The sequence below is a fragment of the Phocoena sinus genome, chromosome 15 (assembly GCF_008692025.1).
Source record: "Phocoena sinus isolate mPhoSin1 chromosome 15, mPhoSin1.pri, whole genome shotgun sequence".
NCBI lineage: Eukaryota > Metazoa > Chordata > Mammalia > Artiodactyla > Phocoenidae > Phocoena > Phocoena sinus.
This window is the reverse complement of record NC_045777.1, coordinates 12,069,096-12,096,758: the sequence shown is the minus strand read 5'-3', so window position 1 is coordinate 12,096,758 and position 27,663 is coordinate 12,069,096. Positions and strand designations below refer to the sequence as shown.

At 47.0% G+C, this 27,663-nt stretch overlaps 1 long non-coding RNA gene across 1 annotated transcript; it reads left to right on the top strand.

Annotated features, from left to right (window-relative positions):
• LOC116740723 lies at positions 1-27,085 on the top strand. Its single transcript, XR_004345942.1, has 3 exons — positions 1-221; positions 2,554-2,632; positions 26,922-27,085. It is a non-coding gene; the product is annotated as an uncharacterized LOC116740723 (long non-coding RNA).
• The last annotated feature ends 578 nt before the right edge of the window (positions 27,086-27,663 follow it).

Here is a 27,663-nt window from a genome sequence, read left to right as displayed (position 1 = left end):
CTTGGAGACGCCACCTTCTCTTCCAGCGGTCTCCTGCGTCGTGGCAGAGTGGAGCGGCTGGAGTCGCTGTGTCAAGCCCTGCCAGGTCTCTTACCGTCTCCGCCAAAGGCATGTCCTGCAGGACCCAAGGAACGGGGGTGCTCCCTGCCCCCCACTGGAAGAGCGGGCTGGCTGCGTGGAGTACTGGAGCCACCAGGGTGTGGAGTGCCAACAGTCCTTGCGTGAGTTGGGGTGGCCTTGGGGGTGGCTGTCAGAGGGAAGAGGCTGGCCGGACCGCAGGGCCCTCCATAAGTTTCCGTGTGGGGTCTGAGTTTAGGGTGGGACTTTGTCTTCCTTTTCCCTCATCCCCCTCCTCACCCTCTGAATGAGGTAAGAAGCTCTGACTTCCTCTGGGCATCTCGATGTCTTCTTTCTACTCATCTCCCATTGTGAATCAGTCAGGGCTTTGTTTAAATGAAGATGACAGGAAACCCATTTTAAACTGACGTGAGCAAAAATGTGTGGCTCATGTAACTAACATCTCAGGGTCTGCATTCAGGCATGGCTGGATCTAGGAGCTCAAGCAATGTTGCCAGGAACCTATTTCCATCTCTCAGCTCTGTTTTCTAATGAGTTGGCCTCATTCTCAGGTAGGCATTCCCCCTGTAATGGTCTTTGATAGCTCTAGGCTTCCCTGCAACCAGCCTAGCAGCTGGAAGAAAAGGCCTCTTTCCCCTTAGTTTCAGCACATGTTCTTCGTTTCACCAAACCTTACCGCAGTGTCACCCTCCTGTTTTAAATTCTCCAATAGGTATCCCGCACCCTCGTGAAGCCCAAACTCATCATCATGGTCTACAAGCTCAAGTGCTCTGGCTCTTACCTCCTGTGACCTCACCTTCCTTCTTCTGTCTACATTTTAAAGGATCATTCTGTTCACTGTGGGGACAGGAGACTGAAAGGGGTCAGAGGGCAGCGGGGAGGCCAGGGAAGAGGTGACTGCAGTGGTGCAGGCAAGAGAGGAAGGTGTCTGGACCAGGATGGTGGCAGTGGGGTGATGAAAGAGGGAATGTCATTTCCTCTGCCTGAAATCCTCCTCCCTCTCCTTTGCCACCCACATCTAACTTGCCTGGTTCATCGCTTCCTGTGTAGATGTCAGTTTTCTCCAGGAAGATTTTCCTGACTGCCCCTACTACTGCCCCTACTATCTGCCGTGCACTTGGCCACATTACTTGACTCTGTGAGGCCAGTGTTACTATGCATTTTACAGAAGGGGAAACCAAGGCTCAGGGAGGCACAACACCTGCCCAAGATACATGGTTCATCGTGCATCATTTTATTCAACGCTGACAATAACCGTATGATATAGGTTCTAGTATTATACTTTTTTTTTTTTTTTTTTTTGTGGTACGCGGGCCTCTCACTGTTGTGGCCTCTCCCGTTGCGGAGCACAGGCTCCTGACGCGCAGGCTCAGCGGCCATGGCTCGCGGGCCCAGCCGCTCCGCGGCATGTGGGATCTTCCCAGACCGGGCACGAACCCATGTGCCCTGCATCGGCAGGCGGACTCTCAACCACTGCGCCACCAGGGAAGCCCTAGTATTATACTCATTTTGCTGATGAGGAGACTGAGGCTCTGAAAGGACCAAGATCACTGAGCTGTAAGAGGGGGAGCTGGAACCAGAATCTGGGCTTCTCTGGGGCTCTCCTCGCTGCTCTAGCCTACACCAAAAGCAGCACTGGATGTTGGAAGAGAAGAGAAAAGGGAAGTTGTGTGTTAAGTGTGTTACCTTCTCTCGATCACAAGCATTAATTAGTTCAACACCATATCTTGGATTCAGCCCCATCACTCAGAATGGGCAGGGGTAGGGACGTCTTTGGGCTCTTTTTCCCCCTAAGGAATCACCAACCTCTCATGGACTGACCCTCAATTCTCCTCTGTGTTCTCCTCTGTCTGCTCCAGGAAGGAAGAGGCTTGGAAGTTGGCCCAACAAGATAATTTTATTAATTCATTTATCTGTCCATACCTCTGTCCCCCTTTTTTTCCATCCTTACATTTTCCCACCTATTCATTCATCTATCTGTCTGGTTCTTTTATCCCTTCATCTGTCCATCGACCTATCATGTCTTCATCCATCCTTCTTTTCATTCATCATCTCTGTCTCTCCTTTTATCCATCCTCCCATCTTCCCATTTACTCATCACCCATCCATTCTTCCTTTCTTATATCATTTCAGCCACCCATCCATCCATTCAGTTATCAACTCATCTCTTTTTTTCTCACTCACTCACTTATTCATTCATCAAAACCATTCATTTGAAGAACTTTTTATTGGGACTCACTATACAACCCATTGTGCTAGGCCCTGAATCTAAGAGATAATATGATCCTGCCTCCATCACTGCATAAGGGGTACTTGTGGGGACTATCTACCCAGTTACAAGACCCCACAGTCTCCTTAGGGCTACCACAGACATGACTCTGACACCAGGAGTACCTAATCGTGCTTCCTGTGGTGTCATAGCCTTGGGGGTGGTGGTGCTGGGCTACCTGACTCTGTTTTCTCCTTGGCCCACAGTCCCTGCTCTGATAACCACAGGCAGCTACGGGAAAGAACGAGAAAAGCGAGGTGTCCCCAAGAAGCAGGAGACAATAGGGTAAGTGGAAGCAAATGAACCCAAAGTCAAACTCAGATTTATGAACATTTTTCCTTGGATTAGACTTTCATCATGTTTCTCTCTTCCTTTTTTTTTTTTTTTTTTTTTTTTTTGCGGTACATGGGCCTCTCACTGTTGTGGCCTCTCCCGTTGCGGAGCACAGGCTCCGGACGTGCAGGCCCAGCGGCCATGACTCACGGGCCCAGCCGCTCCGCGGCATGTGGGATCTTCCCGGACCGGGGCACGAACCCACGTCCCCTGCACTGGCAGGCGGACTCTCAGCCACTGCGCCACCAGGGAAGCCCTCTCTCTTCCTTTAACATCTCCCCATTTCTTGTCCTGTTACATTTGTAAACCCATGAACATGAACTTTGAGTCCTTAATGCCTGGTCTCTATTCAGCTTCATTCACTTACTCGTTCACTCAGTGTTTATTGTTTATACGACAGGTATGTTTATGTTGTTTATATGCGTTAGGCCTTGGGTCTACAGCAAGGAAGAGAAAAGGACAGAAATACTTGTCCTCATGGAGTCTGCCTCACAGGAGGCAGACAATAAACAAACACATAGGCTGTCAAATGGTGCTAAGTGCTATGGAGAAAAATGAAGCAGGGAAGAGGGTGGGTGTGCCAGGGACATCCTTGTTTAGAGGAACTAAGATATTGAAGAGGTTATCTGGGGGAAGAGCATGATTGGCAAAGGGACTAGCAAGTGCAAAAGTCCTGAGGCAGGACATGCCCGGTGTTCAGGCTGGAATTCAGGGAGAGTGAGAGAGAGTAGGAAATATGATATATTGGGGGGAGGGGGGTGGTCAGATCACACAGGGTCTATAGGCTGTGGTGGGAAGTTGAGTACTTTCTCTGCATGAGATGGAGTCATGGGAGGGTTTTGGGCAGAGGAATGACAGGATCTGACTTAGGTTTTCACAGGGTCCCTTTGGATACTATTTGGAGAATGGATCGTAGAGAGGCAAGGAGGGAGACCAATGCGGGGCCTACAGCAATGGTCCACATGAGAAAGGAAGGTGGTTTGGACCAGGGTGGTAGCCCTGTGCCTTTGAAGGGTGGATTTCAGGGACTGGTGGTGGTGATGAGGTCAAGCATCTAGGACAGTGCCTGGCACATGACAGATACTCAGCAAATATTAATTGAAAGAATAAGGTCTGAACTAAGGCAGTGCTAAGGGAGATGGAGAGGAGAGCTCTATTTGTTAGAATTCCTTTCACTGCAAGGCACAGAAACTCAGCTCAAACTGGCTCAGGTGAAAAGGAGAATTATTGGTTCCTATAACTGAGAGGGAAGTTTTGAAATAATATTACTTCAAGCATGAACTGGAGCCAAGAGGTCAAATATTATCAGGACTCCCTCTCCCCGTTCTGCCTTCATATACTGGCTTCATTCTCAAGCAGTCTCTCTCCCTGTAGTAGCCAAGATGCCCATGAGCAGCCCCACATCCTCCCAGCTTACCAGCTGACGGGGTCCTTCCTCCCAGTCTCATTGTGTAATTTCTGGAGGAGGTTGATTGGTCCTGCTTGGATTCTAGGCCCATCCCTGAACCAGTCACTGTGACCCAGATGATGGGACCTCTGATTGGTCAGTTTGAATCATCTGTCCACTCTAGGGGCAGGTATGGGGAGCCAGGACCAGGCATCCTGATTGATTGCCCCTCCAAGACCACGTAGGGTGAGGACAAGAGTTCCCCAAATAAACCACCAAAAGGGCAAGAGAAAGAACGTTGGGAAGGCGAAAATTCCAATTATCACAGGCTTCTGGCAAGGACAGGTTCCTGAGGCGTTCTGGGGCAGCTGAGAGGAAAGGGCTCTGGGCCGGCTTTGGGCTGTTCCTGGAAGAAAACTGTCCACTCCTTGGGCTTCCCAGAGGCTGCAGCCACCAGGGGGCAGCAGCCCCACACAATAACCTCCCGGGGTCCTTGACAAGCTGCATCTCTTGCAGCAGGGGGTGCCATTTACCACTACTTGTAGAAAAAGTTGGGTCGAAGTAAAATTTTAGCAAATTGGGTCTTAATTCAGATACTCCAGAATGGGACAGTTATTTAAATAATTCTTGCAGTGAATCTTTTCCGTAAAATAGGATCTTTTACGAAATGTGGTGGAGTGCTTATTGAGGCTTTTGGGGTTAGGCGGTTCCATTTTAGGCACTACCACTTATTAGCTGTGTGACTCTGGGCAAGTTATCTTTCTGCTCCTCAGTTTCCTAACCTGTAAGCTGGGGCCAAGATCTACCTTGCAGGGTTTCCCTATTCCATTGGACCAAATGATTCGGCAAATTTTTGTCGAGCCAGGTCCTAGTCTAGGACTTGGACACAACAGTGAACAAAACAGATACAAATTCCTGCCTTTGTGGAGCTGACATTACTGCGGGGGAGAGAGATGAGAAGTAAACGATATAATCTTTTGGATAAGGTGTTTGAAGAACTGGCCCATGGAAGCCCTCAATGATGTTAACTTGAAAAAGCAGGAGCCAAGTCTCATGGATGCAGATTGAGTTGCCCAAAAGGTTTCTTCTGTAGCAGGGAGACACTGTATCAACCTGAGCCTGCATAGGGCTAGGTACACAGTAGGTGCTCCATAAATGCTCACAGGTGTTTGGGGTGGTGTCTTCCTGTGTGGCTGCAGGTACTGTGTCCAGTTCCGGCTGGGGCCCGTTCCAGGGAGCTGCCAGCAGGTGAGGGCGCCCCATGCCCAGTGGACAAGGTATCTGACCCAGGGCCACACAGTTTGTGTGAGGTGTGAGTGGCCTGCCCAGGATGCCAGGAGCCGGCGCTGCTACGGGGATGGTGGAGGGGCCGGAGGGTAAGCCGTGGGACTCGGGCATGGGGAAGTGCGACTGTAGAGCCTGGGGCCCCTCTGCAGCCTGAGAGATGAAGGTGCCCAGGCAGCGGGAGCCTGTTTCCTGGCCAGGGCAGGGCGCAGGAGGGTTCTGATCCCAGTGTCCGAGGAGGAGCAGCTCCTGCCATTTCCAGCTGTGTGACCTTGGGCGATCTCATAACCTCTCTGAACCTCAATTTCCTTATCTGAAAATGCAGATAATAAGAGGACCTCCTCATGGGGCAATGATGAAAGTGAAGTGAGATTGTGCAAGTTGAAGACTTAGCATAGCTCCTGACATCCAGAAAGTACTCAAGAAAAGGGAGCTGGTTTCATTGTTGAATCCTTACAATTCCCTTAAAAGCCAAGTTTGGTTACCCTCATTTTATAGATGGGGCAACAGAGGCTCAGAGAGGCATGGTGACTTAGTCAAGGTCACACAGGATTTGACCCAGATTTGGCTGTTATCATCCCCCTAGACTCCTCCCACAAGGGCAGATGTCTTGGAAAGCACTTAGCATTACAATAGTAGCTAAAGTTTATTGAGTGCCTACTATGTGCCAAGCCTTATTCTAAGCTCTATATTCATTCATTCATTCAGTACATATTTGTTGAGCACTTACCATTGAGCATGTGCCAGACAATGTTTTGGGTACTGGGGAGATGCAGTGAACAAAGGAGCTGTGGTCCTTCTCTTTTGGAGACACATTCTGCTCTGAGGAGGCAGACATTAGGCAAGTAAATCTGTAATTTGTCAGATGGGAGATAAGTGTTAGGGAAAGTAAGCAGGATCGGGGAAGTTCTGGGGATTTTTTTGTTTTTTTTTAAGGAAGGTGACACTAAGGAGGTGACATTTGAACAGAGTTCGGAAGGAAATGAGGGAGATAGACATGTGGAGGTTTGGGGGAAGGGTATTCCAGGCAGAGGGACCAGCAAGTGTAAAAGCCCTGAGGCGGGAGCGTGCCACCATTGAGGCTGGCGTGGAATGAGCAAGGGGGAGCGTGGAAGGAGGTGAGGACACATTGACGCACAGGATGCCCTTGAAACGTTCCACGAGCCCAAAGTGGATACTTTCAGGATCCTCTCCTTCTAGATGAGGAGACTGATTCACAAAGAGGTGCCCGAGGCCACACACCTAGCAAGTGGCAGAAACAGGCTTTGAACATAAATTGCTCAGACTCCTCGGCCAAGCTCTAAAGACAAGTCTAGACTGTTTTCCACTGACTGTGCTTTTCCATGCAGGGATTATTTGACTGTAGGAACAAGAGCTCTCTCTGGGGTCTCTCCAGGGAGTTCTCCCATGTCTAAGGATGTGAGTTTCCTGACTTTTAAAATTGAGCAGCCCTGCTCACTGTAAACCTAGAGCAGGGAATGTCAGTGCCTGTTGGGGTGTTAGGGACAGATGTATCAGAATGAGAGGCATTGGGACTGCACAGATCTGGGTTCAAATCCCACTTCTGGCCCTTACTAGGTATGTGACTCTGGGCAAACCCTTCTTACCCTGACAGTCCCCACCACTCAGATGGTGGGAAGGATCCTGAGCCCTTTGCACAGCACCTGGCTCCTCATAGATGCTTAGTAGTGGAAGCTGCTCTTGTCATGTTTAACCTATAAAATGGGTATAATAATATATGTACTTTGTGAAAATGACACGTGATAAATGTGATGAACCCGGCACATAGTAGGTGCCCAATAAATAAATGGCAGACAATAGGGAGGCCCTCTCAACCAACCTTCCTCCAACCTCTCCCCTCCACCACTTACTCGTCCTAGACCTGAGATTCTACCATTAGAGGTTCATTCTTTGGACTAGATGCTCACTTATTAGAGCCTCAGTTTACTTATCCATCTTTGAATAAGCCTTTCTAGCCCTAAAACTCTGATTAATCCCAAACTTCTCTTTTTGGATGCAAATACTCCAGGAACGTGGCACTTTGGTGAGGCTGAGATGAGGGTCGCAGGGACTGCTGCCTCTACCAGGCATGGGTAGAGATGGAAAGCAGAGCCAGGTCTGTGCCAGGCAGGGGCATCTTTCTCTGCTCCCACCCCAGCCAGGCCAGGCTCACAGAACAGGTGACGGAAGGTCTGATTGGGGGCATGAGCTCACCAGGCAGGACTGGGCAGAGGAGGAGGATCAAAGTGAGGATGGAGGGTCGAGCTGCCAGCCAGATTCTTTCCGTGGGCAGCTGGTGAGGGCGGGCGTGCAAAGGGCCCAGCCCCGGGGAGGGTTAGCCTGCCATTTTGGGATTTTAGGACGGTTTATTTAGCATGAGAAGTGTCTCTGAGTTTGGGACAAGCAGAAGGAACACCTGCTATAGTCATGCACCTACTGTGTGCTGGGCACCAAGTGGGTGCTTTAGATGTGAGCTCCCACTCAAGCCTCACAAGCCCTGTTGAGACAACGGACATTCATTCCATTTTATACACTGAGGATGGCAGTAACAACGGTAACTTTAAATGCTATCGTTTGTGAAGTGCCTATTAGGTGCGAGGCACTGTGCTTAGAAGCTTAGAACAGTGCCTGGCACATAAGACAATCTGTGTGTGTTATTATTGCCATTACTTGCATTTTTAAAAGATGTGAATTATACCTACAGAGAATTGGCTAAAACATATATGAACAGGTTAATAAATGTTTGCAAAGAGGACACGTCTGGGTAGTCACCACCCAGGCAAGGAACAGAACCTGGCTAGCCCCGCAGTCCCACCCCCAACCGCAGCCCCTCCCCTCCCCATAGAGGAGACCGCCATCCTGACTTTTATGGTAATCCACTGTACAGTTTTCTTTATAGCTTTACGCAACTCGGTGCAGATCCCTAAACACTACAGTTTAAATTTTCCCCCCCAAACTTCACATATATAAAGTGGCACAGGATGTACCTTTTAGAATTCGACTTCCTTTGCTCGACATGCGGTTTGCAAGGTCCGTGCACGTGGCTGCCTTGTAGCACTGGATCGTTCATTCTTGTTGCTGAAATGGTTAGCTATTATTGTCATGATCATTTTTACTTTCTCTGCACACAGCATCTCATCAAACCCTCCCAACACTTCAGAGGGGTGGAGATTATAGTTATCTGTTATTCATTGAAGAGTCAGAGGCTCCTAGCAGCTGGGTCATGAACCTCCCCACCCCACCATTCCAAAACCTTTCTTAATCACTCCACTCTGTTGCCTCCCAACAGGAGGGAAAGTGGGGCGCAGGGAGGTTAAGGATGTCTTAGTGTCACCAGACCCTAAGAGCCAAGTCTGGATTGCCCCGGGTGGCCTCTAGGGTCAGCAGTTCTGCGGCCAGCCCAACTTCTTCATCAGCACAGCAGACACAGGGCCCAGTGCCCACACATGTTCAGGCTCCACAAAAATGCTTTAATTTTATCCTCTTAAAATTGGAAGAAATAAGATGTAATAGTAATGAAGATCTGATACTGACTCCAGCCCGGATTGTATTTATCTTTTTATAATGCAGTTGTAAACTTTGATTTAAAACATTTTTGCATGGAGAAGGGGCCCCCGAAAGCAAATATCCCTGGCGCCCAGGGGAGTCATGACGCCGCTGAAGCAGCCCCATGTCTTGCAGGCACCAGCTGTCGCTGTGGCAAGCAGCCGGCCATCCCCGGTGCCGAGGGACCTGGGAGAGGCTTGGGCAGCTCCGGGACTGTTCCTGCCCCGAGGTCCACAGCCTCGTCTTCCTCTAGCAGCGATGACCCCCGTCTGTCCAGAGCCCTTCTTTCCAAAGCCTCCCTGGGTGGCAGGGAAACCCCCAGGGCTTGGGATCCTCCAGGACGAGGGAGTGGGGAGAAACCTGCACATTTGAGACTGAAGGAACAAGCCTTGTCCTTATGCTGACACTGAAAATAGCTTTATGTTTCCACTGGGTGCCAGCTGAGTCACAGCCTTACTGCCATCTCCCTCTAGTTCAGGGCTTCCCAAATTTCATCTCCTAAATACACCCTTCTCCATTTCGCCCTATTTTCCTTACCTGTACCTTTTTCTTTTTGACACCCCACCTCACTCATCCTTTTTTTTTTTTTACTTAAATAAATTTTTTTATAAAGGAAGCTTATACTTACATATATGTGTATAAATAGGAAATGTTTTTTTTTAAAAAAATCACAACTAGAAATGAAAATAAATAACAGTAGCAAACATTTATTACGGTACAAGTACTGTAGGTACAGTGTGCCAAGCCCTGTCCTGGCCCTTTACACATACTGACTCACTGGATCCTGAGTTAGGTGCAGTTATTATCCCCATTTTACATGGGCCGAAACTGAGGCACAGAGAGGTTTACTTGCCCCAGGACACAAAGCTAGTGAGTGGCAGAGTGGGGATTTGAAACCCATGAGCTATAGCTACTGCTAAGATCTTCTGCACTAGCAGTACATCAGCTCCAGGAGGGCAAGGTTTTTGGTCTGTCTTGTTCCCTGCTGTGTCCCCTGTGCCTAGCATAGTGTCTGGTACACCATAATGCTCAATAAAATCAGGTGCCATAATCAGAAGGCAATCAGAAAAACAAACACAATGGAAACCAAACAAGTCTGGTGAGGTATCGTTGCCCGAGGAGCCGAGCATGAAGCCTGCTCTCTCCTTATTCAAACAAGACATTAGCACATGTGTGAGAGGGAGTGTGGGGACACTAGCATCTAATGGAGACTAGGCCCTTGACAAACTAGAGGAATTACAAGGGACTTGAAAGGGAGCGGATTTTCTCCCCTTGGGAGTCAACTGTAATTAATAAGCATTTTAACACCTTTATTGAGATAGAATTCACAATATTTTACCATTCCCTCAAAGTGTACAATTCAGTCTTTTTTAATATACTCGTAAGATCGTATAACTTGGTGTCATTTTAGAACTCTCTGTGCCCCCCTAGAAGAAGCCCTTGTACCCATTAGCCGTTACTGCACACTCATCAGACCCCTCCAGCCCTAAGCAACCACTAGTCTACTTTCCGTTTCTATGGATTTGCCTATTCCGGACATTTCATATAAATGGAATCATACAAATGGTCTTTTGTGTCTGGCTTCTTTCATGTAGCATAACGTTTTCAAGGTTCATTCATCTTGAAGTCAATTATTTAGTGCCCTGTCCTGAATTCGTGTAAAACGATCTCATTTATTAGTCCCTCACTTTGGGAAGCACGGTGATAGTGAATGAAGAACTGTGGGGGAGTCCTGGCTCACTTCCTGTCCGCATGCGAGTGTGCTGGCCCAGCCTTCCCAGCCTTTGGACCCAGGAGCTCCGAGGATGGAGTTGGGGGAGGGGTGTATCTTTCCGCAGTCTTCGGGGCTGGGCAGGGACTGGCCCACATGTTCCTGCTACTCAATCCTCCTTCCTAAATCAGGACTCCGGGCACTCTTGGGAATCACTGACTGTTCCCCGTCTCTGGGAGTGTGAATGAGTCACTGGGCAAGCATTTCAGCAGCACCTGTGTGTGTCTGTCTGTCTGTGAGGAGCTGGGGCAACGCAGGGGAAAGAGGTGCTGACTGGTCAGGAGGCCAGTGAGGGGGCTGCCCCGATTCACATCCAGGCCAGGTTCCCTAGAAGAAGGTTTTCTCTGCCTCTGCCCCTACACTTGTTTTGGCCGCAGGAGGTCGTTTGACATGGAAATTATCTTATGTGTGTTTAGCTGCTGTCTTCCCAAGCAGACTAAGTGTCTGAGATGCCCCACCTCTGTAGTATAAACTTTTTGGAGTCCCTCATAGCTACTGTTGAAAAACCAGCCCCTGAGGAGTGATGCCTGTTTTAATCCCCTCAAGGATCCGGGAAGGTGGATGATCTTTCTCCCACTTGCAGAAGGAAAAACTGAGGCTTAGGAAAGTCAAATGATCAGTACGAGTTCTCATTACCAGGAAATTCTGGAGCTGGGATTCGAACTGGGCTCCAAAGCCTGTGCTCTTGACCGAACAGGAAGGCAGAGGCTGTGGTGGGAAACACCGGGTTACGGGTACCATGAAATGGGACATTTACCTGGGGTAGTCCTTCTGGAGCGTGTTGCTTTGTCACCGAACCAGCTTCATTTTGCCTGACTCACAGCAAGCCAAAACGCTGAGATACGAGGTTTGCAAACCTCGTGGAAATAGGAGAACAAGTCTCAAATCTGCCTCCCAAAGGAGCTCAGGGTATTTATGGGATAAACAATAAAGCAGCATGGGGAGCGGAGGGAAAGGTGACTGGAAAAAGGTGCAGTCACTGTTGTTCTACGCAGGTGCAACCAAGCTACAGGCCTCTGTATGTTAAAAATGAGGGCACTTAGCACCATCTGAGGGTGGAGTTTTCGACCCTCTGACGTCAAAAAGTCACCAAAGGAACACTCACTAATACCCAGTTGAAGGGTCAGTGGTCCTGTCCCATCTTAACAGGCTCAGCTAGAACTAAACACAGCCAACTCCAAATTCCTGGAAAACAACTGGGTCAAACGTCTTATTGTTTAGGCTACGAGCTGCTTGGAGGACATGGAAGGCCTTGATTAGTGAAGCCAGGTGAAATGGATTTGAGTCATTACCCCCAGTTTCAGCTGGAGTTTGTGCAGTCAGGGAATCTGCTAGGGGAAGGGGAGGTATCTCCATGCAGCCAATACAAAAAAAAAACACAAAGTTCAGAAATGTGTTGGAGACAGAGGTGGGAAGCATACAGTGTGATGTCCCTGGAGCCCTGCCCCACACCTAAGCACTTCAAGTCAAGGACCTTTGAGGGGTAAGGGACAGAACTCAACCAACTGTAGCAAAAATGGAAATTACATTACATGTAATTAATGTCAATAATTACATGTCAATAACACATGTAATTAACATATTCAGGATAGATCTCCTGGGTATGGCTAGATCCAGGGGTTTCAAGGTTGAAGCTGTCTTATCGCTATCTTTTGGCCCTGCTCTCCTCTGTTTGGCTTTTTTCTTAGCGGGCATCTTGTGGTGGCATAGATGGCCATCAGCATCTCTAGCTTTTCTTCCTCCCAGTTTAGTAACGCCAAGTAGAAGAGAGCTTCTCATTTCCAATGGCCGTAGCTCTGGCTAAAGGCCTGGGGTTGCTGCTTATTGACCTGGCTCATCGTACACGCTCATCCCTGAACCAGTAGGGCAGTGGGCTCTGATTGGCTGGGACTGGGTCAGTCCTGGGGGTAGGAGAGGGCTTAGTCCTACTTTAACCACATGGACCAAGGGGAAAGGATAGTTCCCCTAGGAAAACTCAGGGTGCTGCTATCAGAAGCAGCAGGAAGTGGGCTGGACAGGTCCCAGACAACATGGGAGGTGGAGGAATTACCATCCAGCTCTCTGGCTTTGCCACCAACTAGCTGTGTGAACTTGAGTAAGTCCCTTCCCCTCTCTGAGCCCCAGTTTCCCCATCTGTACAGTGATGATCTCCTTGGACTCATCCAGCTCTGAACTTCTGAGACCAAAAGATTTCATTTAGCCAGCGGCCCAGCATCCCAGCTTGACAGATCCAGGCTCTGTGGCTTAGGAATGCGTGGCCTTCACATACCCTGAGATTGAACTTGGGACCGGACATCCAGCCTCCTGTTCCTGCTCATCCCGGCAGGGTACAGCCTGTGTTGGTGGGAGGGAAGGGCTCCAAGGAGGTTTCTTTGCACATCCCCAGCGTTCTCCATCTATAATTGGCTCCAAATGAGATGATCTCATCCCTGAACACTGAGGAAGATGGATGGGGGTGGGGGTAGGGAAAATAGCTCACTGGCAGCATCTGACACTGTTTGTGATTAACCCGTTTCCCTCTGAGAGAGACAGTCCGCTCTCTCGAAGACGACATAAAAGTTTGGGGAAAAAAGTCTTGGTAATAGATTGAGGAAGGCTCCAGCTTTTGGGACTCTGAGAGGCCCAAGGTATTTCTTCACTCTGTCCACACCAGGTATCTTCTGACTGTTGCTCACAAGTCAACGTGACCACTTGTCATATCAACCCCCGGCCGGTGAGGAGGTGAAGCATGGCCAATTGTCGAGCGATTTGTCCTGTACGGATTCTCGATGGAGTTTTGTGGCTGACTGAAGCTCGTTTAAATGCCCATACATTAATTGTGAAAGATGAGCTCCTGATCAACTTTTAAAAAGCTTGTCACGGCACCATCTGTTTGGCGTTTGTCACTATTGCATTACATAAGAGGAAAGACATTTTTAAAGAATGCGGCTGCATTTAGTAATTGGATCGCTGGAGAGCAGCCAAGCTGGGGCGGATGGCACTGTGATCTGGGGTGCGGCGGCCTCCCCAAATTCCACTCGCTCTTGGCAGAGACCTGAGTGCAGCCCAGCTTGGGAGACAGGCCCGCCCGCGGTGGCTTCTTTTCCTCTTGCGTTTCTCTCTTACTTTTCCTTCCCCCCATTTGTTCTTCCTCACCCTGCGACTGATCAAGTATTAACGATAACCAGAGGACTTCACCTCCCTAAGCCCCAGTTTCCTCATCTGGAAAGCGGGAATAATAACATAGTGCTACAGTGCCTGGCACGTAGTGACTGCTTGATAAGTGTGAGCTATTGTATAAAGCTGCGTCTGATATATCAAGGGGCCAAATACATGTCTGTTTTCCTTCCTTTTCCCCTGTCTTCCATGTGATTCAACAAGTATTTAGGAAGTGCCTACCTTAGAGGCAGGGCTGGCTTCATAGATGTGCAACTTGGCCGGTTGTACAGGGCCCTGCACTTGGCTTATTGCTCTATCGTTGCTGTCTTGAGATATTTATATATATTTATAATTTAAAAAAAAAATATATATATATATATTTTTTTGCGGTACACGGGCCTCTCACTCTTGTGGCCTCTCCCGTTGCGGAGCACAGGCTCTGGACGCGCAGGCTCAGTGGCCATGGCTCACAGGCCTAGCCGCTCCGCGGCATGTGGGATCTTCCCGGACCGGGGCGCAAACCCGTGTCCCCTGCATTGGCAGGCGGACTCCAACCACTGCGCCACCAGGGAAGCCCCCCCAAAAATATATTTTTAAATTTATTTTTGGCCGTGTTGGGTCTTTGTTGCTGTGCATGGGCTTTCTCTAGTTGCAGCAAGCGTGGGCTACTCTTCGTTGCGGTCCACGGGCTTCTCATTGTGGTGGCTTCTCTTGTTGCAGAGCATGGGCTCTAGGCGTGCGGGCTTCAGTAGTTGTGGTGCATGGGCTCAGTAGTTGTGGCTCACGGGCTCTAGAGTGCAGGCTCAGTAGTTGTGGTGCACGGGCTTAGTTGCTCCGTGACATGTGAGATCTTCCCAGACCAGGGCTCGAACCCATGTCCCCTACACTGGCAGGTGGATTCTTAACCACTGCACCACCAGGGAAGTCCCTGTCTTGAGATTCTTAATCCTTTTTGAACAAGGGGCCCTGCGTTATCATTTTGCACTGGTCCCTGCTGGTCCCACCTGGATATCTAGAGTGATGCTATGTTTTATTGGACTGCTTGATATTTAAAATAAACAATTCATGGGACCTCCCTGGTGGCACAGTGGTTAAGAATTCGCCTTCCAGTGCAGGGGACATGGGTTCGAGCCCTGGTCCGGGAAGATCCCATATGCCATGGAGCAACTAAGCCCCTGAGCCACAACTACCAAAGCCTGCGTGCCTAGAGCCCGTGCTCCGCAATGAGAAGCCACTGCAGTGAGAAGCCCGCGCACTGCAACGAAGAGTAGCCCCTGCTCGCCGCAACTAGAGAAAGCCCGCGCATGCAGCAACAAAGACCCAACATAGCCATAAATAAATTAATTAGTTAATTAAAAAATAAAATAAACGGGTTCGTGCCCCGGTCCGGGAAGATCCCACATGCCGCGGAGTGGCTAGGCCCGTAAGCCATGGCCGAAAAAAAAAAAAAAATAAATAAAATAAACAATTCATTCCACATTTTAAAATTTGGAAAGTTCACATAAAAATCTGATGTATTTTGGAAAATTAGAATGTCTTGCCATAGTGAGTCTATATTCCCACATGCCTCCAAAGATGGGCTGGAGCTGGGTGACTGTACCCTCTACAACGGGCACATGCTTTAGTTCACCACTGTCCCCACCACTCCTGGAGGCTTTGAACTGAGTCCGTTTGCTCATTTACGGAGCATCTGGGATGGTGGTTGGGGTCATGGGCTTTGAAGCCAGGTATGTTTTCAGCTTTGCCAGTCAACAGCCATTGACCTTGGGCACGAAGCTCTTTGCCTTAGCTTTCCATCTATAAAATGGAGATGATGAGAACAGTAAACTCTCCCTTAGGGATGTGAAGAATAGACTAGTTAATACATGGAAAGCATCTAGAATATGTTGTATTGTTTCTGTTCTTTTACTCTTCTTACCTGGTGCAGAGGCTCAGACTCCAAGTCTGAGGGCTGCCCTCCAAGAGCTGGAAGCTGGACCTGCAGCAGCTGGCTATGAGGTCGTCTTCATCCTGCCACCGTGAGCAGCATGCCTTGTCAATGTTCACTTTCTCTCCCTCAACCTGCAGTGTTGGAGTTCATACCTTGGAGCTGCTTTCCTAGCGTTTTGAGCATCATTCTGAGGGAAGGGCCTTCTGTTCCTTAAATAGCCCAGTTCATCCCTGCCTCAGGGCCTTTGTACATGCTGCGCTCTCTTCCTGGAACACTCTTTCCCTATATATTTGCATGGCTAATTGCTTATTCTGGTCTAGCTCAAGTCTAGTCACCTGTGAGAGAGGCCTTCCCCGACCACCCTAAGTAGTCTCTGCCCTAATCCCTCGGCTCATACACATTCAGCTATATTATCTCCTTCCCAGAACTTTTTTGTTGTCTGAATCCCAGAGGACCTGGTCTATCTTGGTCACTGCTGTACCCCCAGTACCTACACCATTGCCTGGCACATGGTAGGTGCTCAATAAGAATTGTTGCCTAAATGAATGACTGAGCTCATTAACTCTTCATGGCCACCCTGTAAAGCAGGCACAGGAGGGGAAGCGACAGCTTAAGGTCACGTAGCCAAGAAGGGGCAGGAAGGGAGGTGGGAACCAGGTGCCCTGCTTCTAAGCTTCCTGTGGCTCCCCGGTGGGAACAGGATAGACATGTGGACCTTCGGGCACACCCAGCCACCCAGAAGGGGTCAAGTATGAAGCAAGGCCCAAGGAACAGCTTCTAAGTATGGTAAGAGTAAGCCAGCCCAGCAGCCAGGAGGTAGGACTGTTTATAGGAGCTGGAGACCATTGCCATGACAACTGGACAGCCTACAGCTTCCAGCTGTCACCAGGGATGCAGATTTGCATTTGGCTGGGATGCAGTGAGGACAATGGGGATGGGACTGGCAGAGGGTGGGGACTCCACACAGCCAGTCTGGGGGAAGGAGGTTTCTTTTCTGAGAGTTGCCTAAAAACTGAAAGGACTTGGTGGCACAATATAATTGTGTGTGTGTGTGTGTGTGTGTGTGTGTGTGTGTGTGTGTGTGTGTGTGTAGGAGAGTCTGGGCTATGTGGAGCCAGGGTGCTGGGTTTGAATCCCAGCTTTGCCTACTTCTGCACTGTGACACCTTGTGCAAGTGATTTAACCTCTCAGTGCCTTGGTTCCTTCCAATGTAAACAGGGGATAGGCAATAGTATGGATACCTTATGGGGCTGCTGTGATAATTAAATGAAATAATACTCTTACATCACTTAGGATGTATCTTGCATTGTCACTAAGTTCTAGAAATCACCTTTTGATACATCCGACTTTTGATTGCCTTTCTGCAGGGGTAGTGGGAAATTTGGTCTCAGTCATTCTCAGGGAATCCCCACTTCCCTGGCTTTATTCATTCATTTAACAACTATTTATTGAGCACCCAGTCTGTGTGAGGCAATGTTTTAGAGGCTGGGAATACAACAGTGAACAAAGCAGACAAAAATCCCTGCCTGCATAGAGCTGGCATTTTAGCAGGTAGACATTAAATAAGATAAAAAGGAAAAATACGTATGATGTCCGATGATTTTAAATGTTCAGGAGAAAAAATAAAGCAAGGTGATGGTGGGGGGGATATGGACTGTGGGTGAAGGTTTGCACTTTTAGACAGTGCTAGGGTGTCAGAGCCTCGTTGAGAAAGTGACCTTTGAGCACAGGTTGAAGGAGGGAAGAGAGGGAGCTATGTGGTTATCTGGGGCAAGAACATCCCAGACAGAGCAAACAGCAAGTGCGAAGGCCCTGGTGCAGGAAAGTGAGCATGTATGAAACCATATTGTGCAGTTATATCTCTTGGCACGTGTGCATGTATGGTGTTAAGTGGCACACATTTAGTGGTAGATGGGTGGTTGTGCCGTCGATGTGGATGTGTACACATGGATGGAGATGTGCGTACATGTTTGTTCACACAAACATGTGGCTGTGCTTGGCCACGGATGCTGTGCCCCCACAATGCGGGGGATGCCATCCGTGCAGATTACAATGCGATGGGACCTCCTGGGGCTGTGCCGTGCAGTGGCTCTGTGCAGATTTATGAGTAAATATTGAAACATAAAAACATGTCTGTGAGAGTAAAGTCAGAAAGAGAAAAACAAATACCGTAGGCTAACACATATATATGGAATCTAAAAAAAAAAAAAAGCTTCTGAAGAACCTAGGGGCAGGACAGGAATAAAGATGCAAACATAGAGAATGGACTTGAGGACACAGGGAGGGGGAATGGTAAGCTGGGACAAAGTGAGAGAGTGGCATGGACATATATACACTACCAAATGTAAAATAGATAGCTAGTGGGAAGCAGCTGCATAGCACAGGGAGATCAGCTCGGTGCTTTGTGACCACCTAGAGGGGTGGGATAGGGAGGGTGGGAGGGAGACGCAAGAGGGAGGAGATATGGGGATATGTGTATATGTATAGCTGATTCACTTTGTTACAAAGCAGAAACTAACACACCACTGTAAAGCAATTATACTCCAATAAAGATGTTAAAAAAAACAAAAAAGCAAAAAAACATGTCTGTGAAAATGTCCATATGTGCATGTGTCTGGACGCTTGCATATAAGTGATATGTAAATGTGTGCATATGGATATGTCCTTATTTAAAATGTTAATATTTTGAATATCATGGATTTTTACAATATTGATTTTTTAAAATATTATTTATCTTGATTACTGAGTTTTTTGGTCTCCCCTTACAATTTATGCCACACACTCCTTACCATAGTCCTGGCCCTGCTCTGCCCTGGGGATGTATATAAAATGAATGTGGGGGAGGCCTGGCTGAGGCAAGGGAAGCCTTTCCTTCTAGTTTCTTCCAGCATCTGTGCTCATCAGCACATGACCAGAATCCAAGCCCAATCTGAGCACCTCTTGTTCCTCTAAGACAAGATTTATTGAGTGCTTCTATGTGCCAGGGACTTGCATACATATTTTCATTTCATCCTTACAACCATCCTCTGGGGGTAGATATTTGTTCATTCGATTGCACATGTATTTATTTATGGCCTACTATGTGCCAGGAGCGCCATCTGGTATTCCTGCTGGCCCAGTATACAGTTTCTGGTAACAGCACCCCAGTTTTTTTGGGGGAACCTAGCCTCTCCCCGTCACAGTCCAAATGTCTCAGACTTTGGAGCTAGGGGGAGGGCTTTCTGCACCCCTTCCCCTAGCTCCAGGGGCGGGCATGTGGCCCAGGTGGCCCAATCAGCATAGTCCGTTCCTCTGGCTATAAAGATTGGGTTATGCAATGAGCATATGACCCAAGTTGGTCCAATCAGAGTGAATCCTAGGACTTTTGCTGCCCTGTTGGGAAAAAAGCTCTCCTTCAACCTAGATTTCTAGCTATAAGAAATCTGATATAATCCTGGAAGGAGGGTCCACTACATGGAAAAAGGGAAAGAAAATGAGCCCTTGGCATCTTTAGAGCCTCCGGATCCAACTGTACCTGAAGCTATTGCCTGAAGAATTTCCAGTTCTAAGAGTTTACAATTGGTTTTTAAAGTTAAATCGTTTGAGAAGGCATCTGAAATCCTGTGCTTGGCATCTTTATACATTATCTCCCTTAATTCAGAGATGAACTCGGTGAAGGGGCTAAGATTGTAAAGGAACTGAGACTCAAGGAAGGAAACAGCTTGTCCAAGGTCACATAGCAGATCCGTAGCTGAAGCTTGGATTCGAACCCAGATCTCCCTGCCTCCTGAGGCTTTCTTCCATTTCACTTTGTCTGAGCTCTGGACAAGAGGGTCTGTGGGGATAATAGACAAAAGACCTGAGTCCCATTTTGGCCACTATTTTGCTGTGTGACCTTGATCGCATCATTTCTCCAACATGAGCCTCAGTTTTCCCATCTATAAAATGGGGAACATTAGTAGTGCCTACACCATCTGGTTGTCATGAAGGTCAAATGAAATAACCCATGTAAGTAAAGCGCTTAGAACAGGGCTGGGAAGGTAGCAGTGAACATGAGCTATTATTATCATGGCTCTTTTTTGGAAGAAATGAAGGAGGTCTGGGGGCTTCGTCCTTGCCTGCAGCCAACATGCTCCCTTCCTCCCTGCTGGTCACAGGTTCCCTTGGGTGGCGCCTTCATCCAACTCCTGCCAGATGAGCAAACCTGGCTCACTTACCCAGAAAGCAGGCACTTAAGGAGCTGCTTCCCCAGTTTCTCTTTTAATTTTCATTACATAAATTTCACATTTCCTGGAATAAAGATCTTGAGCGGCTGGACTCACTTGGAAATCAAGTCAGCAAAGACCTCATTTATTTTAATGGGGCTGCTAGGTGGCCGAGACAAGGATGGATGGTGGCGACTCCCGGCTGAGCTGCTCCTGGCTGAGCTCTCAGATGCTGCCTTGGAGGAGCAGATTCTTCTAGGTTCAGTGGGGACTGTTTTCATTATGTGAGAGGCTCCTGGATGCACAGACTGTGTTGTTCCCTGGCTTAAACCTCCCAATGGCTGCCCATTGTACTCAGAGTTACCCTGCTTAACAAGGTGCTGTGTAATGGACCCCTGCTGACCTCTCCCACCTCCTACCCACTACTCTTCTTCTCACTCATCCCTCTCCAGCCAAGCTGGCCTCCCGAGAGTGTTCCTACCTCAGTGCCTTTGCACTTGCTGTGCCTTCTACCTGAAAAGCTCTCCCAGCTCTTCTGGTGGCTAGCTCCTTCTGTCAATCAGATCTTGTCTCACAATCACCACCTCTGGGCAGTCTTCCCTGACTGCCCAGTCATCCTATATCACCACCTGTTTCATTTTCTCCATAGCGCTGAGCAGTTTATATCTTTTTGTTTACTTATTTGCCTATTTGTTTATTGGCTGTCTCCTCTATGAGAATACAAACCCCATGAGAGCAGAGATGCCTACCTCATTCACCTTTGTCTCCCTAGGACCTAGCATGGAGAAGGTGCTCAATAAATATTTGTGAAATGAATGCCTGAATTCATTTAGCAAACTTTTACTGAGTGCCTTCCCTGTGCCAGGCTCTGTGCTGGTGCTTGGAACAGAGATAAGACATGGTTGTTGCCTGCATGGAGCTTACAGTCTGGTGCAGAGAGGGACAAGCCACAGTAACTTTTATTGACTGTGACAAGGACTTTACAAGAGACAGCACACTTGATCCTCACTACAGCCCTGGGAACTAGCTGTTACAAGTTCATGAAGCACAGAGAGGTAAATTAACTTGCCCTAGGTCACACAGCAAAGAAGCAGTGTAGGCAGAATTTGCACTCAGATGCTTCAGACCCCAACATTTCTTTTCTGAACCACTAGATTGAGCTGCAGCTTGAAATCCCACCCCCTCACCCCAAAGGCCCTCTTTCCCCTTCAGCAATTTCCTGTTTATTAGCACAGGGTTAATTGCCAACACATCTGACAGCCGATTCATTTGTTTCCTCATTTCCCATCTGCAGAGGGTCAAACCCCCTTCCCCTTGGGAAACCGAGAGCAGATTCCCTTAGAACTTTTGTTTTTCTGATTCCAATAACCTCTCCCTGACTCTCTTCTTTGATATCCAGGATGGGCAATAAGAAGAACACACACACATTTCAGAAAAGCACAAGAATATCTGCCCGGCCTTAGCTTTCTAGAGTGTCTCATCACAGGCTGTTTAATTAGCCCCAAACCTTTGCAGCCCGGCACCTCCAGACATGCTGCCAGCTGGCTCTTCACAAAGAGCTTGCCTAATATTTGCTGTGGGGACACGTGGCCATCAGGAGGGGCATGTCCCCAGGCAGACAATGAGCTCAGGACATGGGCATTGCCACACCTGCTCCTCTTCCTGAGGACGGGGGAAAGAGCTGTGCAGCCACTGACAACACAGTGTTTTTTTGAGCTTGGGTCATGTGTGTACACTTGTGTGGGCAGAAATGTAGACAGAGGCCAAACCCAGGCGGATGAGGGCCCAGAGGGAGGGACATGGAAGTGTGTACCTGCAGTGTGGCAGGGCCAGTGGCTGTGCTGGACCTGCTTTCCCTTGTGCCATTGCTTCTCAGATATTTTTGACCATGAGTTGCAGGAAGAAGTATTTTTGCATCATGACCTGTATCACACACACACACACACACACACACACACACACACACACACCCACACACACACACACACACCAGTGAAATGAAAGTTTCATGAATCTGTACTCACTTTATTGTGAGCAATGCATGCTGATCTATTATGTTCTGTTCTAATCTGGTCTAGTCTATATCATTCTTTCATCAAAAAAGTGCTAGTTGTGACCCATGAAATAGATTTCAAAGTCCCCTGATGCAGGAATTTGTAATCTGGGCCTGTGAACTTGGATGGGACAAAACTCTATAGCTTTATTTTCACTGACTTCTAGCTGAAATGTAGCACTTCCTCTATTTAGAAATTTGGGCAAAAAAATCTTAGTACCATAAGCAGTATTTGTGACATTGTCACTAACAAACACTATAGATTATTTTGCATCCCATTATAGCTGTTTCAGATGCCTTGAAACAGCCTATAAATGCTTCTCTACCTCAAAATTGTGGTAGTTACTAGACCCACTGCTAGGTCCTGTTATTTGAGTTGCTAAGAAGCACATGTATCGTTGTCTCATGTATTAAAACTATTTTGATAATTGCATTTCAACGGAACAGGTTTCTTTTGTAAACCTAGGTATTTTGTTTTATTCAGTTAAAATTATTATTTGAGAAGGGGTCTGCGGGCTTCACTGGACTGCCTGGGGGTCCACAGCACACAAAGTTTAAGAACCCTGGCACCAAGGGGTCCCAGCTCACAGTTTATGAAACACTGCCCCAAGCTGTAAGCTCCGGGAGAGCAGAGCCCTGGAGTCTCTAACTGGTGTGTGCCCCCTGAGCCAGCCCTGAAATCACACTAATGGCCAGTGTTTGAGTAGCACTTACCACGTGCCTGCCTCTATACTAGGCGCTCTATGTGGATCATTTGCTTTAATCTTTACACCAACCTTGTGAGATAGGTACTATTTTTTGTTGTGTCTCTTTCTGTCTCTTTACTCAAGTTCATTTTTCTTCTTAGCACCAGATGTGTCATACATTTTAACTCTGTCGATTGGCAGCCTTCCCCTCTAGAATACGGGTCTCTCTCTTTAAGGCAGGAATTTGCTTTGCAAATTCCGAGTGGGGGGGGGGGTGGAAGGGCCGAGACCAGGGTGAGGTGAGTGAGGAAGTCATCTCTCATGCGATATTTAAGGGTGTGCCCCAAACTCAGTAATCAAGATAAAGCATATTAAAAAAAATTAATGCAAAAAATCCACAATGAACAAGATATCAACGTTTCAAATAAAGACAGAATCCACCTCTGCACTGGTACAATTCTGCCTCTGTCATCTCATCCCATTCTTGGCCCTGAGGGACTTAATTAATATATAACCGTTGCTTAAGGGAATTAGCCTTATTCTGCAGATGGGAACACTGAGGCACAGAAGGTAGAGACCTCCCTGATGCCATATAACTACCAAATGGAGCAGTCAGGATTTTGAACTCAGGCAGTCTGGCTCTGTACAAGCCCTCTCAAATCCTGCACTGCTCTGTCTACTGAATTATTATGCTTGATCCTTTTGGTAGAGGTAGTAACCTGGTAAAATTGACAGACCTGGGTTAAAATCTTGGCTTTGCCTAGCTAGGTTACCTTGGACAAGTCACCTTACTGACCTTTGCTTCAGTCCCCTTGGCTGCAAGATACAGGTAATAACAGTGTGTTCCTAGTAGTGCTTCGTGAGGATTGGGGGAGATAACATATGGGAAGGGCTTAGCAAAGCATCTGGGACGATAGGAGATCTTGGGTCACATCCTGTTTCTTGCAGGCACCTGTGATCTGTGTGTATGCATGTGTGTGTGGGGGGGGTTTTTTTTCGAAGCCCCCTTACCTGTTTCTAAGGTGAATGAGTGTGGGCTCCCTCTTTAGATTGTTACCTTCATGAGGGCAGGGACTCTGCCCAATCCAGCACCAAGCAGAGGGTCTACTACACAGTAAGTGCTCAATAAATGTTTATGGAAGGCAAGAAGGTATGAAGGAGGGAGGAAAATAAAGAAGGAGAAGGAAGGAAGGGAGGAAGGAAGGAAGGAAAGGAGGGGGAGAGGGAGAAAAGAAGGAAAGAAGAAAGAAACAAAGGAGGGAAGGATGTCTTATTTTATCTCAGAATTGCAATGCTTATCCATAACTGACAGGTAGAAGATGCCAGTATATGTGTGTTGAGTGAATAATTATTATAGCTTTAAAATAAGTCTTGAAGTTGGGTAGTGTCAGTTCCCTAATATGTGTTCTTCTTCAATATTGTGTTTTCTATTCAGGATCTTTTACTTCTTCATATAAACTTTAGAATCTGTTTCTTGATATCCACAAAATAATTTGCTGGGATTTTGCTTGGCATTGCAGGGAATCTTTAGATGAAGTTGGGAAGAGCTGGCATCTTGACAGTATTGAGTCTTCATATCTGTAAGATGGAATATCTCTCCATTGATTCAGTTCTTTGATTTTATTCATTATACTTTTATTGTTTTCCTTATATAGATCTTATACATATCTGTTGGATTTATAACCATTTCAGTTTTTTGGCTGCTAATGTAAACGGTATTGTGTTTTTAAAATTTCAAATTCTACTTGTGTATTGGTGGTTTGTAGGAAAGTGATTGAATTTTGTATATTGAGCTTGTATTCTGCGACCTTGCTATAGTCACTTAGTTCAGGAATATTTTTATGTCAGTTCTTTTGGATTTTCTACATAGATGATCATGTCATATGTGAACAAAGACAGTTTTATGTCTTCCTTCCCCATAGGTACACATTTTACTTAGTTATTTGAGTCTTCTCTCTCTTTTTTCTTAGTCTAGCTGAAGGTTTGTCAGTTTTGTTTATCTTTTCAAAAAACCAGTTTAGTTTTGTTGATCTTTTCTGTTATTTTTCTGGTCTTGATTTCATTTATTTCTTTTCTGATCTTGGTCATTTCCTTCCTTTTGCTGACTTTGGGCTGACTTTGGTCTTCTTTTTCTGGTTTCTTGAGGTGTAAAGTTAGGTTGCTTTTTGAGATTTTTTGTTGTTGTTAATGTACGTGTTTATAGCTATAAAATTCCCTCTTAGAACTGCTTTTGATGCATTCCATAAGTCTTGGAATATTGTATTTCCATTATTGTTTATTTCAAGATACTTTTTGATTTCCTCTTTGACTCATTGGTTGTTCAGGAATGTGTTGTTTCATTTCCACATATTTGTGAATTTTCCAGTTATTGATTTCTAGTTTCATAGCATTGTGGTCAGAAAACATACTTGGTAAGGTAAAAATCTTCTTATATTTGTTAAAACTTGTTTTGTGAACTAATATGATCTATCCTGGAGAATGTTCCATGTGAATTTTGGGGTTGTCAGATGGAATGTTCTGTATATGTCTTTTAGGTCCATTTAGTCTAAAGTATAGTTCAAATCTAGGTTTCCACATTGATTTTCTGTCTGGGTGATCTATCCATAGTTGAAAGTGGTACTCTAATCCACTCAAATCCCTACTTAAATCTCCTACTATTATTGTATTGCTGTCTATTTGTCCCTTCAGATCTGTTAGTATTTGTTTAATATATTTAGGTTCTCTTATGTTAGGTGCCTATATATTTACAATTGCCATATCTTCTTGATGAATTGACCCTTTTATCATTGTATGAAGTCTTTCTTTGTCTCTTACAGTTTTTGACTTAAAGTCTATTTTGTCTGATATAAGCATAGCTTACCTTTGCCCTCTTTTGGTTTCTATTTGCGTGGAATATCTTTTCCACCCTTTCATTTGCAGCCATTGTGTGTCTTTAAAGTTGAAGTGAGTCTCTTGTAGGCATCATATAGTTGGGTCTAGTTTTTTTTTTTTTCTTTATCCATTCAGCCACTGTGTCTTTTTTTTTTTTTTTTTTTTTTGAGATACGTGGGCCTCTCACTGTTGTGGCCTCTCCCGTTGTGGAGCACAGGCTTCAGACGTGCAGGCTCAGCGGCCATGGCTCACAGGCCCAGCCGCTCCGCGGCATGTGGGATCTTCCTGGATCGGGGCACAAACCTGTGTCCCCTGCATTGGCAGGCGGACTCTCAACCACTGCGCCACCAGGGAAACCCTGAGACCAGATTCTTGATGGCAGACGTTTCCATTTTTATTTGCCTGAACTATGATGACTCCATTATCGTCAGAACAATAGCAGATAAGGAAATATCTGGGTGAATAGGATAGACTATTATGTTTCTCTTGAGTTCTTTGAAGTATGTTTAATATTTGAGAGTGAAAGTTACAAACAAAAAAAATAAAAACATTTCTTTCAAGGCAGGTATACTGGCCATAAATTTCTTCAGTTTTTGTTTGTCTGAGAAAAATCACTATTTCTCCTTCACTTTTTTTTTTTTTGGACACGCTCTGCCGCTTGCAGGATTTTACTTCCCTGATCAGGGATTGAACCCGTGCCCTGGGCAGTGGAAGCGCTGAGTCCTAACCACTGGACTGCCAGGGAATTCCCTCTCCTTCACTTTTGAAAAGTAATTTTGGAGGGTCCAGAATTGTAGGCTTTTTTTTTTTTCTTTCAACACTTTAAATATTTCATTCCACTCTCTTCTTGCTTTCATGGTTTCAGAGGAAAAGCTGGATGTAATTCTTATCTTTGTTCCTCTAAAGGAGAGGTGTTTTTTCCTTGGGCTTCTTTCAGGATTTTTTCTTTTTCCTTTCCTTTCCTCTTTCTTTCTCTCCCTCTCTCCCTCCCTCCCTTCCTTGCTTTTTATTTTGGTCAGTTAGTTTAATAGGCATTCCGAGGGAGAAGAGAGGGGAAGGAACACGTGGAATTTAAGGAATTTCAGTCTTCGGCATCCCAGTTCCCCCAGCCGGGCTCAGAAGGTCTTCCTATTAATGATCCCAGAACTGATAAGATAGGTCACAGTGGAGGTTTGGGGTACTTGGGTTCATCATGACAATAAGTGCCACCGTCTACTACTATGACTATGGGCCAAGCCTAATGCCATGCCCAGCACTTAGGTCTAAATTGACACCACGCTGCAAAATAGCTGCCGCACTCGGCAGGCACAGGCGAGAATCAGAGACCTGAGGACGGGACTCGCCCAAGGTCACATGGTAGTCGGGACTCACCCCTCTGCTCCTCTTTTCAGCAGCGCAAGGTCAGCGCTCAGTAGGACAACTGCTCTGCGCATGCACTTCCCGGTGAAGACAGAAGCCTGGCAGGGACTCAGCCTCTTCAGATCTTACCTCCCACCTCGGTCAAATGAGCCAACATGCGCCTCCACGCATTCCACGACGACCCACCGCACTCGAATCCCCGTCCCTTCCCCTCCCCCACCCCCTCCTGGCTGCTCACCTGCACCCAGCTGCAGCCCAGGACAGCCTTCTGAGCTTCCGGAGGGACGATGGTCAGGGGCGAGAGGCCCTGGTGCAAGAAGTGAACTGTGGCGATCCCCGCCTGCAAGGCGCCGAGGAGAGAGTGGCCATGGAGCAGGACCTGGATCCCTGGAGAGGTGGATTCGACCGCGCTGGAAAGCAGCTGAGCAGCAGCCGCTGGGTGGGCCAGCACTCAGCTCTCTCAGGATTTTGTCTTATTTTTGATTCTCTATAGTTTGAAAATCACATGCCTGGGTGTAGGGTGTTTTTTGTCTGTTTGTTTTTTGTGTTTTGTTTGCATTTATCCTGCTTTGTGTTCTCCCAACTTCGTGGATCTGTGGTTTGGTGTCTGACATTACTTTGCAGAGATAGTCAATCATTATTTTTTCAAATATTTCGTTTGTTTGTCTTTTTCATCTCTTTCTGGTGTTCCCATTACATATATGTTAAACCTTTTGTAGTTACCTACAGTGCTTGTATATTCTCTTCTCTTTTTTTCAGTCTTTGTTCTCTTGG